We start from the raw sequence: 14,815 nt of genomic DNA on the forward strand, positions 1-14,815 counted from the left end.
GTGAATGTCAGGGTGGGTTAGTGCAGTGCTTCTTTGACATGGCTTTACATGTCAAAATCTAGAAGTTAAGACCTGCAAATAAAAATCTGCCTTACATTTTAACACAGTTCATTTTTTCAATGTTCATTTTGTTCAATTTCAATAGAGAGTAACTCTAACCAAATTTTAAAAGTAAGCATTTCTGCTGCATCACATTGTTATTTGAGCCAGTCTGTTTGCTGGAAATGACCATCTTTTGACTAGTATGCGCCCATAGTTTTATCTTCCTTTACTGAACCTGTTTTTGTGGGCCAAGGGACTCTCAGCATTTTATTTCTGGTAACCAGTGGTTAAGTGCTTGTGCTTTCCCTTCTACATATGGTGAAACTGGCATACTCCTAATTGGAGCATTTAAGCTACTTATACGTCCCTAACATATGGTACTACCCATGACCTGCCACCTAAATACTACAAATAGTCTGCAGCACCCACCAAAGTAGCACAGTAAAACATGTCTCCGAGCCTTCCCTTGCAGCTGTTGTGAGCACTTTTTAACCCCTTCGCTGCCAGGCCTTTTCCCCCTCCTGTGCCAGGCCTTTTTTTGCCCATTTGGAATAGTTCTCGCTTAGGCCCTCTTAACTTTTTGTTCACATAAGCTACCCATGTCAAATTTGCGTCCTTTTTTACCAACATCCTAGGAATTCTAGAGGTACCCAGACTTTGTGGGTTCCCCTGAAGGAGACCAAGAAATCAGCCAAAATACAGTGAAAAGTTTGTTTTTTTAAAACAAATTGGAAAAAAGGGCTGTAGAAGAAGGCTTGTGGTTTTCCCCCTGAAATTGGCATCAACAAAGGGTTTTCAGTGCTAAAGTCACCAGCTTCCCAGCTTTCAGGAACAGTCAGACTTGAATCAGAAAACCCAATTTTTCAACACAATTTTGGCATTTTACTGGGACATACCCCATTTTTACGACTTTTTGTGCTTTCAGCCTCCTTCCAGTCAGTGACAGAAATGGGTGTGAAACCAATGCTGGATCACAGAAACCTAAACATTTCTGAAAAGTAGACATAATTCTGAATTCAGCAATGGGTAATTTGTGTAGATCCTACAAGGGTTACCTACAGAAAATAAGAACTGAAATAAAAAAATATTGAAATTGAGGTGAAAAAAACAGCCATTTTTCTCTGTAACTTTTTCCTGCGATGTCAGATTTTTTAAAGCAATATACCGTTACATCTGCTGGACTCTTCTGGTTGCAGGGATATATAGGGCTTTTAGGTTAATCAAGAATCCTAGGTACCCAGAGCCAATAAATGAGCTGCACCTTGCAGTGGGTTTTCGTTCTATACCGCTCATTTGCTGAAATATAAAGAGTCAAAAATAGGTGTCAAGAAAACCTTTGTATTTCCAAAATGGGCATAAGATAAGGTGTTGAGGAGCAGTGGTTATTTGCACATCTCTGAATTCTGGGGTGCCCATACTAGCATGTGAAATACAGGGCATTTCTCAAATAGACGTATTTTTTACACACTGTCTTATCTTTGGAAGGAAAAAATGTAGAGAAAGACAAGGGGCAATAACACTTGTTTTGCTATTCTATGTTCCCCAAAGTCTCCCGATAAAAATGGTACCTCACTTGTGTGGGTAGGCTTAGTGCCCGCGACAGGAAATGCCCCAAAACACAAAGTGGACACATCACATTTTCTCAAAGTAAACAGAGGTGTTTTTTGCAAAGTGCCTACCTATGGATTTTGGCCTCTAGCTCAGCCGCCACCTAGGGAAACCTACAAACCTGTGCATTTTTGAAAACTAGAGACCTAGGGGAATCCAAGATGGGGTGACTTGTCGGGCTCGCACCAGGTTCTGTTACCCAGAATCCGTTGCAAAACGCAAAATGTGGCTAAAAACACTTTTTCCTCACATTTCGGTGACAAAGTTCTGGAATCTGAGAAATTTCCTTCCACTCAGCATTCCCCCAAGTCTCCCGATAAAAAAGGGTACCTCACTTGTGTAGGTAGGCCTTGTGCTCGCAACAGGAAGTGCCCCAAAACACTATCTGGACACATCTAAATTATCAAAAACTACCTGTTTTTGCAGGGGGAGCACCTGCATTTTTGGTCCTGGGCTCAGCAGCCATCTAGGGAAACCTACCGAACCCAGACATTTCTGAAAACTAGACACCAGAGGGAGTCAAGGGAGGTGTTACTTGCGTGGATCCCCCAATATTTTCTTGCCCAGAATCCTCAGCAAACCGCAAATTTAGCTATAAAATCAAATTTTCCCCAAATTTCTGCGTGGGATCACTGCACCTGGACAAATTTCCTACCACCCAACGTTCCTCTCAGTCTCCCGGTAAAAATGATACCTCACTTGTGTAGGTGGGCAAAGTGTTTGTGACAGGGAAGAGCCAAAAACACGTCGAAATTGAGGGGTAACCAAAGTGGGTCCAAAAGGGCAGTTTGGAAAAAAACATTTTTAGGCTGACAAGTGCAGCAGAACTTTTATCGGTTTAGATGAGACAATGCTGGGTGGTAGGAATTTTGTGGATTGCTGCAGATTCCAGAAGGTTCCATCACAAAAATGTGGGAAAAATGTGTGCTTTCCAGCAAAGTTACAGGTTTGCAGGGCATTGTGGGTAAGGAAATGGTGTGGGGTGCATGTGGAGCACACCACCCTGGAATCAACTAGATGTCTGGTTTTTAGATGTGTCTAGGTCTTGTCGATTTTTCTACATGGCAATGTCCCAAAGTAAAAAAAAAAGCAGCCCTCACTATTCCAAGTGGGACGATTTTGAGAGTTACCAAGCTCTCATGGCCCAAATGTAAAACAAAAACCAAAAATAATAAAATGTCCTCTTGCTTGCCATGGGATAAGATGTTTTAGTGTGCAGGGGAGAGCTGAAAGACTGTTAGCCCCTTCAGTTCGGCTGGGGGCATAACCAGGCCCATACTGGTTGGTAGCCACCACCCCACTATTTTCTTTGATTTATTTTTTATTCCCTGGCATCTAGTAGACTTTCTGTCCCCCCGGGGTGTGGATCGGGGGTAATTGCCCAATCTGGTGGGCAGAACAACTTTGGCCCATTTTTTTTGGGGTGGTGGTATGGCCAGGCCCCCAACCTTTTATTTTGAAAAAAAAATAATCTTCCCTGGTTTCTGGTGGACTTTCTGCCCCCCCCCCCCTCCCCTTTGGGGGCAGATCGGCCTTCCAAAATAGGCCCCTTAATCCCTACATCCCGCTGAACAAAATGCCCCAGAGCAGCTAAAAAATAAAATGTTAATAAAGTTTATTTGTTACCATTTTATTTTTCAGCAACCCGTCCTGAACAGAGTCTCAGGATGGGGCAGGGCAATTGCAGCTGAGTGGCAGCAGGGAGCTGTGCACTACGTTGAAAGTGTACATGTCCCCTTGGCTGGCCGGCGCTAGACATGCACATATTAAACTTCTCTAACCCAGCTGTCATAAGACAGCTGGGTTAGAGAAAGCACAGGCCTCCAGGGCTCTTAAGAGCACTAAGATAGGCCGCTCCCTCTAATCCTGACGCTTCTCTTATGCTGTTTAACAGCATGGGAGCAGTGCCTTGATTGGGTAGTGCAGTTTCCGGGGTCTGGAGGTTTGAGGAGAAAAGACACCGGAGCGAGGAGGACATTGTAGCAAGTCAAGAAGGTGAGTGCCTTTTTAAAATTATTATATAAATGTCGCCCCACACTGAATTTTACACACACACAAACAAAAACGCACACACCCTCTCCATCAATCTGTTTGGGAATACTTAAAAAATGCCAGTTATTTCACAAAATAATGTGCTTTCTCTCACTTAGTGCCCCTACCAATCTGCATTTCTCTCCTTTTACGCTGTCACTAAGCCCCTCTTATGCACCATGCTTGTTGTGAAATGTATTTCAATATTATGTGCCAGCATGGTTTTTGGGAAATCTGAAGGTAAAAACCGCCAGGAACAGGATGGCGGGAAGGGGGTCGGAATCCCAGGATTCCCTGGGCCAGGGGTAAACCGGCGGGAAACCGCCGGGTGCCCTTTTCTGACCGCGGCTTTACCGCCGCGGTCAGAATGGCCCAGGAAGCACCGCCAGCCTGTTGGCGGTGCTTCCGCTGTCCCTGGCGGTCATGGACTGCCAGGGTCGGAATGACCCCCTAAGGACCTTATTTAGAGTTTGATGACCAATTGTGGCGGATCTCCCATCGCCCATATTTACAAGAGCATGTATTTTAGCCTTTCAAATGTGTAATACAGCGGACAGGATATCCTTCAGATTTTGATGGAGCATCCTGACTGCCAAACCTTAAATATGGGCCTTAATGTTTTTGATTTTAATGCATTACACAAAAGAGAAGAGTAATCACACATCATTGCAATGGAGCACTTGTTGCGCATACATAGCCTTTACAATAGTAAGATGACTGTAGGGACAATTATAATATCTCAGCTCAGGTAGCCACTGTAGTGCAAATTCACACATTAAAAAAAAAATAGTAAGCAAAGCATAAGCATTATCCAGTTTGTAAGTCAGTAGCATCAGTGACTCTCCCCAACATCACAACTCCCTCCCTGTTACAGACATAACAAAGGACATCAACAAGACGTAGAATAGTGATCAAGGCCTTGCGGCTAAGAACACAGTGAAGCCCATATTTACTTGAGGTATAATGTGAGGGTAAGGAGTTGATAAGCCTCTAGCTGCTCATTACAGTGTGCTATGTCTCTAAGCCATTCTGTTTGATTGATGTACGTCCTTGACCCCATTTCCTGGCCACTCAACTTTTGCAAACAATGGTGCTATGCTTGTGAGTTTTCTTATCCCTGGGGGAACCTCACTAACATATCTCAGTTTGCAAATTTTCAGATCCTTAAAAATCTGGCCAATAGCATTGCAGTCATCGCCTCAGTTATGGTATACCAGTAGTTCAAGACCTGGGGGCAGTTCCAAGCTAAATGGTAAACGCCATCATCTGTTGACACACAACTCGGTCTCAAAGAGGAAATTGGCAATGGCCAATGAGGCAGTAGTATTGGTTTGACTCTCAGGGTGTTCTGTTTTCTAGCTTACAGAAATTGCATTCTGAACCATTTATTTTCTATTTTGTCATCATGAAGCACAGAAATCAAAGTATTGCTGTCCCAAAAGCCAAGGGTCGGTTGAATGTGCCACATTCAACCTGTTAGCCTGAAATGTACTTCTGCATTGCGTGTAGGCAATGCGCTTTATTATTTTCCCTGCTGGTCATCATCAACCTCTGCAGCCCCAATGCACACAGCCTTGTGTCACTGAAGTATACAACATTTGGTGACCCCTCTGATGCACAAATCCAGTGGCTACCTATTCAAATCATCCAGTGCTTCCCTGGGGCACATTACCTCCTGCACCTCTGATGCACATCAGCCAGTGCTACTCTGAGGCTCATCACCAGTGCCCCTCTTAGGCCTGCCACCAAAGCACCCCTCTTATGTACATCACCCTATGCTTCCCATCTCCTTGTGCTACTTGCCACTCATTTTATGCACCACTGATATACATTATCCCATACCGTCCGCATGTTTCTATATGACCGCTGGTCTTTGTGCATTGATCCCTGCCCATTTGGTGCTCTTTGTTATTGTTTACCTCTATGCTTGTATTTTTTAAAGTAGTGCCTGTAGATGTGCACACATATGTATTATGGATCTATGTTGTACAAAAAAACAAAAAACTGAAGTACAATACGAAATGTGTATTAGCTTAGTTTAAGAGTTAGGCAGTCAACGGTCTAGTACATATTTCCTAAATAGGCAGTACTTCAAAGACTTGGGAAGTGGAAGAAGTCGGAAGAGAGTTTCAAAATTTAGGAGAATAGCTGGGGAATGCTTGGTAGGAATCTTTTAGTTTGTGTTGCTTTGAGATTTCTAGCAGCACACGGAATTTACTTCGGGTTGCCCAGGAACGTTTACCTATAATGAGTTTCATGGAGGTACTTTCGGTGCTGGTGATGGTCTGCCATGCTGGTGATGTAGAGTCTTGAAGATTATCTGGCTTCTAACAGCAGCCAGCGTCGTGTCTGAAACAAATGTAAGCTATTTTGTTTGCACCTGCCACCAGACAAGCCGCAGTGTGTATTTTTAAATAAAATATAATATTGCCGTGTACACAAATATCAAAGCATTCAGTAACACAGAGTAAATGTGTAATTTTTCACAGATCAATGTTGCAATATTTTATGTCACTTTATGAGGAGACATTGCTTAGACTTAGAGGCTAGTGTTAGAACATATTAAGGAATGATATACGTGTATTTGCATACTGGTGTGAAGTACACCGCTTTCACTCCAGCGATCCAAGCTCCCAGTATGAGATCAGGAGATTGAATGAAGATTGACAAGGAGGGGCTGAGCCCTGGGAAACTCACCTTTTCAGTTCAAAGGAGGTCTATGGATAGCTTCAAGACGGTATCTAGTTCAGAACCCTCCTACTTTCTCCGTCTGCTAGAGGCGATTTCATGTAGTGCCGGGAAGCAGGTGCCATTGTCAAAAATCTGCAGTGTATCCTGCATGACCTGCAAATTTGCTGGTCCTGTACTGCATTTATTTAGTGTAAGTGGCAGCTGGGTAGATACAGGCGATCTTTTTTTTGTTTTTCAAGATGATACTTGACCTTTTCCACTTTTTCAATGGTATTACAATGAAAGGGTAATTTGGAAATTGGTTTTACATCCTGAAAGTATTCCTGCTTATTTTTGCAGCATTGGAGAAATATGGTAAATATTGAGATAGCGGAGAAAGACTTTGGCATAGGGCGGTTCTTATTTTAAAGGCAAAAAAGCACCACGTGGCTTTGTAGATAAATGACAAATTTCCCCTAATTCAACAGTTTTTTTTAAAGGACTCTCAATTATTAGTTAAGAAGTATTAATTATCCGTTTACCTTTAGTTGACAGTAACGCATTTATGAGAATGTAGTGAGCATCTTATGAGATGTCCTCTTGGCAGAATGCACAGAAACATGATATCTGATGTTTTTAGCAATATAATTGATAAGACTATTAGTGTACTGGTGTTAGAATATACAGAAGTTGAATTCATGTCTGTTAGTCTGTACTGTAAATCTTTCAGAGGCAGCCTAACTGAGACAGACTACTTTTCGAAATACATCTCTACTCTGATGCTTCTGCCCACAAGGAAAACAAGCCAGACGTTTGTGCGCATTATTGCCATTAAATGAATTAAAGCCAAGAATCAGGCACAAAAACTAATCAGATACTGTGAATAAGCAGTACATCCTGCGGTGTTTTTTGCACTCACTCCACTGCAGCTTTCTAAATGAGGTCTTCAGCAAAATCAGGCCACAAAAGTGCTAAAACAACTCTGGATTGCTATTAGAAGAATAACATTAAAAAGCTGAAAATAGAGAAATACAATATTGAACACATTGCGATTTCCTTCTCCTCATCAACATCTGCAATTACTGCCAATATGACATTTCAAAAAAGGTTGTAGTCACTTGGTTAATTAAAACAATACAAATAGAAAACCAGATATCACAATTATTCCGCTCAAGGCTGTAGCGTCAAATCTTCTAACTCTGGCACTCCAAAGACACAACAAACATATTCACTTGTAAGTCAAGATCTTAGGTGTGCCCATCAAGATAGTTTTGAATTGTGATCTCACACTTATGTCGGTTGTGAGCTCTCATAATACAGGGAGTGCAGAGTTATTAGGCAAGTTGTATTTTTGAGGATTAATTTTATTATTGAACAACAACCATGTTCTCAATGAACCCAAAAAACTCATTAATATCAAAGCTGAATATTTTTGGAAGTAGTTTTTAGTTTGTTTTTAGTTTTAGCTATGTTAGGGGGATATCTGTGTGTGCAGGTGACTATTACTGTGCATAATTATTAGGCAACTTAACAAAAAACAAATATATACCCATTTCAATTATTTATTATTACCAGTGAAACCAATATAACATCTCAACATTCACAAATATACATTTCTGACATTCAAAAACAAAACAAAAACAAATCAGTGACCAATATAGCCACCTTTCTTTGCAAGGACACTCAAAAGCCTGCCATCCATGGATTCTGTCAGTGTTTTGATCTGTTCACCATCAACATTGCGTGCAGCAGCAACCACAGTCTCCCAGACACTGTTCAGAGAGGTGTACTGTTTTCCCTCCTTGTAAATCTCACATTTGATGATGGACCACAGGTTCTCAATGGGGTTCAGATCAGGTGAACAAGGAGGCCATGTCATTAGATTTCCTTCTTTTATACCCTTTCTTGCCAGCCACGCTGTGGAGTACTTGGACGCGTGTGATGGAGCATTGTCCTGCATGAAAATCATGTTTTTCTTGAAGGATGCAGACTTCTTCCTGTACCACTGCTTGAAGAAGGTGTCTACCAGGAACTGGCAGTAGGACTGGGAGTTGAGCTTGACTCTATCCTCAACCCGAAAAGGCCCCACAAGCTCATCTTTGATGATACCAGCCCAAACCAGTACTCCACCTCCACCTTGCTGGCGTCTGAGTCGGACTGGAGCTCTCTGCCCTTTACCAATCCAGCCACGGGCCCATCCATCTGGCCCATCAAGACTCACTCTCATTTCATCAGTCCATAAAACCTTAGAAAATCAGTCTTGAGATATTTCTTGGCCCAGTCTTGACGTTTCAGCTTGTGTGTCTTGTTCAGTGGTGGTCGTCTTTCAGCCTTTCTTACCTTGGCCATGTCTCTGAGTATTGCACACCTTATGCTTTTGGGCACTCCAGTGATGTTGCAGCTCTGAAATATGGCCAAACTGGTGGCAAGTGGCATCGTGGCAGCTGCACACTTGACTTTTCTCAGTTCATGGGCAGTTATTTTGCGCCTTGGTTTTTCCACACGCTTCTTGCGACCCTGTTGACTATTTTGAATGAAACGCTTGATTGTTCGATGATCACGCTTCAGAAGCTTTGCAATTTTAAGAGTGCTGCATCCCTCTGCAAGATATCTCACTATTTTTGACTTTTCTGAGCCTGTCAAGTCCTTCTTTTGACCCATTTTGCCAAAGGAAAGGAAGTTGCCTAATAATTATGCACACCTGATATAGGGTGTTGATGTCATTAGACCACACCCCTTCTCATTACAGAGATGCACATCACCTAATATGCTTAATTGGTAGTAGGCTTTCGAGAATATACAGCTTGGAGTAAGACAACATGCATAAAGAGGATGATGTGGTCAAAATACTCATTTGCCTAATAATTCTGCACTCCCTGTATATCTACAAACAGAATGAAATAACATACTTACTAAAACATAAAGCTACAAATATGGCTTCTCAACTGACTAAGAACCAAAAGACTTACAGTTTAATCACAGAAACAACAATGACCATTAGTAAATCAAAAACCTTGAAAAACACATGGCAAATTTAAATTTTTAATAAAATGCAAAGTAAATCAGAGTACATTAGAGACATAGGAAAATACTCTACAGTCAAACAAGGACCTCATAGAATTTAGAATTTTGTGTACAACTAGAGCAGTGGGCCACCCACTTTAGCAGTCTCTATTTGGGTGGAAAAGGTTATGTACATGATGGTTTAGATCTCCCTCTAGACCAATAATATTCCAAGCGTAGTGACTAAAGCATTTTTGAATTTGGGATAAATGAAACAATCACAGCCATTAACTCTTGTATGGCAGCAAGAGGTCTAGAGTCCAATAAGATTCTCAATGATCTATATTGGCTAATGTCCAAATCTGGGGTTCATATGTTAATCATGTGGCCAATGCCATTTTGTTAGGCATGGAGATACCACCATCATGGAAATTAGTGGAGATAATCCCAATTTTCAAAAAAAGAATAGGTAGCAATCCGGGCACCTACATGCCCATCAGCCTGTCTGATGCAGTACAAAAATTATTTAGCAAACAAGGGCCTGACCATTTTCAAGAGTGGATAGAAGACCATCCAGTTCTTTCTGAATTCCAGATGGGCTTTAGAAGTAAATTTAGCACAATATTCCAGGTCTTTCGTTTTACATGTATTTACTGGAAAACATCAACAATCTGCAGGGGGGTTTGATTTATTAGCTGCTTTTGACCTGGTCCCCAAGACCACGCTCTGGAAGGATCTTGATGAATTAAGTATCACTGCAAACCTTTTGCGAAACTATGCTCAAGTAAGGTGGGCCAATCATGGCCAACTGGCACAGCCCTTTAAAATAAAATGGGGAGTCAGTCAGGGCTGTGTTTAGGCACCTACACTTTTTTTTAATTGTACATAAATGGGGTGGCGAAGCATCCGGATAAGGAGAGGTGTGATTCACCAATGTTTGGTAGCCAGAGGGTGCCAGCCCTCCTTTTCACAGATGACAACTGTTATTCTCAAAATCTTCCCAGGGTCTTCAGCAGCTTTTTAAACCGTTTTAACTTGTTTTGTATGGAGAGGGACTTGGGACTAAATAGGTTAAAAATCAAATTTATGGTCTTCATTTCTGTTGGGCAAAAGCGTCTTATGAGGCAAATGACTATGGGTAGCAACTTAATTGAACAGGTGTCCCACTTCGATTACCTTGGTGTGAGACTCACTCCAAATTTAAACTGGGGCTTGCAAATCCAGAAATCGTATTCAGTTTTAATGCAGCACACTGCTTCAATAACCAAAATTCACAGATGTACACTTTCTAGGAAAGTGGCACTGGCCCTAGAAATTTACAACGTCAAGGGCTTAGGTACTGCTCTGTATGGTAGTGAAATCTGGGGATCTGCGAGTATTTACATTTTATCTATGGTAGAAAATAAGTTCATGAGTTCGCTCCTGGGACTTCATGCAAGAACTCCGATGATCCCATTAGGTCACGATTTGGCCCGAAGATATATTATGCATAAAGTTCAGTGTAGAATGCTCTTATTTTGGCACCATTTGTTGTGAACTGCAGCTTTAAGCTCCTATTATGTGGGCCAGAAAAACCTCATGTCTCTCACTTGTGTTATGCAAAATACCATGACTGCATTCTATAAAACCTCTACTGGGGAAACTGGGGCTGGCGAAACTTTTGGGACTCTCCCGAAGATTCATGTACAATTGCAAAACTTGCTTTAAAACAAACCTTGTGGGAATTTGCTATTATCCAACTAACTGCAACTAGCAGAGGTTCTCTGCCAAGAGATTTCCTGAATGTAAAACCATTTCCATCTTATGAGCCCACCATAGACAACATGACTTCCCCCTTGGCACATAAACTATAAATTCAGTTCATGTACAGGACGCATCAGACCAAAGAATTCTGTAGTAATCAGTCAAGAGCTGTACCTGGGGATGTCCTACCTCTTGTCTGCGGGAAGGCTGCGGAATCACCTAATCTCATTTTCTTTTTTTGTCCAGCATATCAGAACCAGAGAAGAAAGTGGGCAGTCCCCCTCTTGTAGGAAGTTGGGCACCAGTTGATACATGGAGGTATATAGAATTCTCTGCACTGACACAAGTGACAAATGTTTTTTTTCACTATCTAGCTTTTTAATGTCCACTTGGATTTGGCTTAGTGAGTGTCTGCAGGCAGGAGCAGTCAAGGAAAAGGAAAAGCAACTCTTCCTTTATTTTATTGTTTTTTACCTTTTGTAACTTTTTTACTAAAGAATGGAGGTATTGTATGTTCAGGATATCTGTTACAGCACTGTAATCCAACCGCACAGCTCTTAATATGGGGATATAACCCAAATTAATAAATCATTTTTCACCCTGCTATTGGTGCTTGTGATTCTTATTTTAAAATTGATGTTGTGTATCCCAGTAACTCTATATTGTCTTATGCGTGTCACCAAGTCCTTCCCCTTTTACTTTGACCTCGAACTTTCTATAATGCACCTACAGAGCACTTGTACCTTCTGCGGCTTAACACTGCATTTTATATTTCTCTCTGGTATTTTGTCACTAAGGGCCAGATGTAGCAAGAAACATTTTGCGAGTACTAGCGACTCGCAATTTGCAACTCGCAAAATGTAATGCAGAAAGGTGTCTCAGACACCTTCTGCGACTCGCTATGGGGTCGCAAAGACCCACCTCATGAATATTAATGAGGTGGGTCGCAGTTTGTGACCCCATAGCGGGTCTAGGCACTCACAGGGATGGTGGCCTGCTGGAGACACCATGCCCGTGACTGCTTTTTCAATAAAGCATTATTTTTTCTTTTTGCAGCCTGTTTTCCTTAAAGGAAAACGAGCTGCAAAAAGAAAAATACCGAAACCATTTGGTTTAGTTTTTTTCAGAGTAGGCAGTGGTCCATAGGACCACTGCCTGCTCTGAAAAAATATTTTTATTGCCATTCACAAAGGGGAAGGGGTCCCATGGGGACCCCTTCCCTTTTGCGAATGAGTGACCATCCACTTCAAGTGGATGGTAACTGCGAGTTGGTTTGCGACCGCATTCGCGGTCCCAAAGCAACTCTGCATGGCGATGCGGTCGCAAATAGGAAGGGAACACCCCTTCCTATTTGCGAGTCGCAGCCTCAAATTGCGAGTCGGTACCGACTCGCAATTTGCGGTTGTGCATCGCGTTTGGCCTTTTGCACCTCGCAAACTGCGTTTTTCGCAGTTTGCGAGGCGCAAAAGGCTTGCTACATCTGGCCCTAAGTCTTTAGGTCGAAATCTCAGTGAAATGTACTGAGATTTCGAACCTTCATGCTAATGTATTTATCAATATTGTAAAAATGTTTTAGATCTCTGGAGATTCTCATTCCGACCCCGCTAGGATGTTTTTATGTTTTATTTTATGTATGTTACACTATTATGATCCTGGAGATCGAAATATAGTTATTATGTTGAAGAACATTTCAGATAATCAAATTGGGCCTATTGAGCATCAACTGTTATAAACCAGTCTTCATTTGTGGCAACATTTACAACAGCATCGTTAGACTACATTATACAGCAGCATTAGACAGACCCATTTGTAGAAATCCATGAGACATTCAAGGTATTTCTTAGAATCTTTGGAACACAAAGAGAAAAGACATGTTTTTCCAACATGTAAAACAGACATGTTTGAACAGCTGGCTCTTGAAGACCATCTGCATGTCTCTTTTAAAGGGAATAAACAAAAATGTACAACACAAGAATTGAAGGCATATGAGAAATTAAGAACTAGTGATTACAACTGGCGGACAAGGGAGGGGGTGCAGAGATAATGAAGAGTATGTGCAAAGAAACAAAATTACAGAAGATCTGAATGAGACACACACTTATGCAAAACTTACAAATTATACAACTAAGGGATATCAGGAGATTTTGGTCACAATCTTAGGCAATGTAACCAAAGAATGTTGCTATGCCAACATAACTAAGTGCATTTTGGAATAAGACAAGAATTTATGAAAATCACCCTCTAGACCAATTTGTTCAGCCATTACGTCAAGCCATGTACTGATGGGTTCATTGACAAAATCTCTGAAACTACTTGTGATTCAAGTTAGATCTTATGAGAGAGATATCACTATTTTTTCTGTAGAGAATTAGAGGGCATTCAAGTGACAGAACATCAACAGTGTTGTGAAATCTTGAGGTTTCCTCACTAGGCAATTCAATGTTCTAGTCATAAAATGTGGAATAAGAGGTATATTATCAGGGTTTTCTGCAATTAATGCATTTCACACTGTTTTACAACTTTTTTTTAACACACTGGAGACTATTTTTTAGAAAATGGGGAGGGGGGGACTGCTAAATGCTCTTGTACTGGGACGGTCTATGCAGATCTATTGTTTTGTTGGTTTGAGGAGAAGAGAATCAGTGGAATGGAGTACTGTCAGCCTGACCTAGTGTAGGAAGTTGGCTCTGTATATACTATTTCAAAGTAAGAAATAGTGTGCACAGAGTCCAAGGGTTCCTCTTAGAGGTAAGATAGTGGCAAAATTAGATAATTCTAATGCTTTATTTTGTGGTAGTGTGGTCGAGCAGTAGGCTTATCAGAGGGTAGTGTTAAGCATTTGTTGTACACACATAGGCAATATTTGAGGAACACACACTCAAGGACTTACTCCAGGCCAATGGGTTTTTATATTGAAAAATATATTTTCTTAGTTTATTTTAAGAACCACAGGTTCAAGATTTACAGTTAATACTTTAAATGTAAGGTACTTCACTTAGATACTTTAGGAACTTTGAATAAAAGCAATATCATATACAGTTTGGTAAAAATGGCAAGCTATTTTCAAAGTGGACACAGTGCAAAAATCAACAGTTCCTGGTGGAGGTAAGTAAAGGTTACATTAGGAGGTGAGTAAAACACTTACAAGTCTCAGTCCTGGGCATAGGCAGCCCACCGTAGGGGGTTCAAGGCAACCCCAAAGTTACCACACTAGCAACTCAGGGCCGGTCAGGTGCAGAGGTCAAACAGGTGCCCAAAACACATAGGCGCCTATGAAGAACAGGGATGCTCCGGTTCCAGTCTGCCAGCAGGTAAGTGCCTGCGTCCTCGGGAGGCAGACCAGGGTTTTTTTGTAGAGCACTGGGGGGGGACACAAGTAGGCACACAAAACACACCCTCAGTGGCACAGGGGCGGCCGGGTGCAGTGTGCAAAGCAGGCGTCGGGTTTTGTATAGGTTTCAATTGAGGGACCCGGGTGTCACTCTAGCGGTGCAGGCAGGCACGGGGGGGGGGATTTCTCGGGACAGCCACCACCTGGACAAGGCAGAGGGTCGCCTGGGGGTCACTCCTGCATCGAAGTTCGGTTCTTTCAGGGCCTGGGGGCTGCGGGTGCAGTGTTGGTTCCAGGCGTCAGGTCGCTTGTTACAGGCAGTCGCGGTCACGGGGAGCCTCTGGATTCTCTCTGCAGGCGTCGCTGTGGGGGCTCAAGGGGGTCTTC

General features: G+C 42.0%; 1 protein-coding gene across 1 annotated transcript in view; it reads right to left on the bottom strand.

The window, feature by feature from the left end:
* Window positions 1-14,815, bottom strand: part of LOC138300897 (protein-arginine deiminase type-3-like) — a 385,604-nt gene that overhangs the window by 28,724 nt on the left and 342,065 nt on the right. The gene's annotated exons all lie outside the window — the stretch shown is intronic.

The sequence above is a fragment of the Pleurodeles waltl genome, chromosome 6, assembly GCF_031143425.1.
Source record: "Pleurodeles waltl isolate 20211129_DDA chromosome 6, aPleWal1.hap1.20221129, whole genome shotgun sequence".
Classification (NCBI taxonomy): Eukaryota; Metazoa; Chordata; class Amphibia; order Caudata; family Salamandridae; genus Pleurodeles; species Pleurodeles waltl.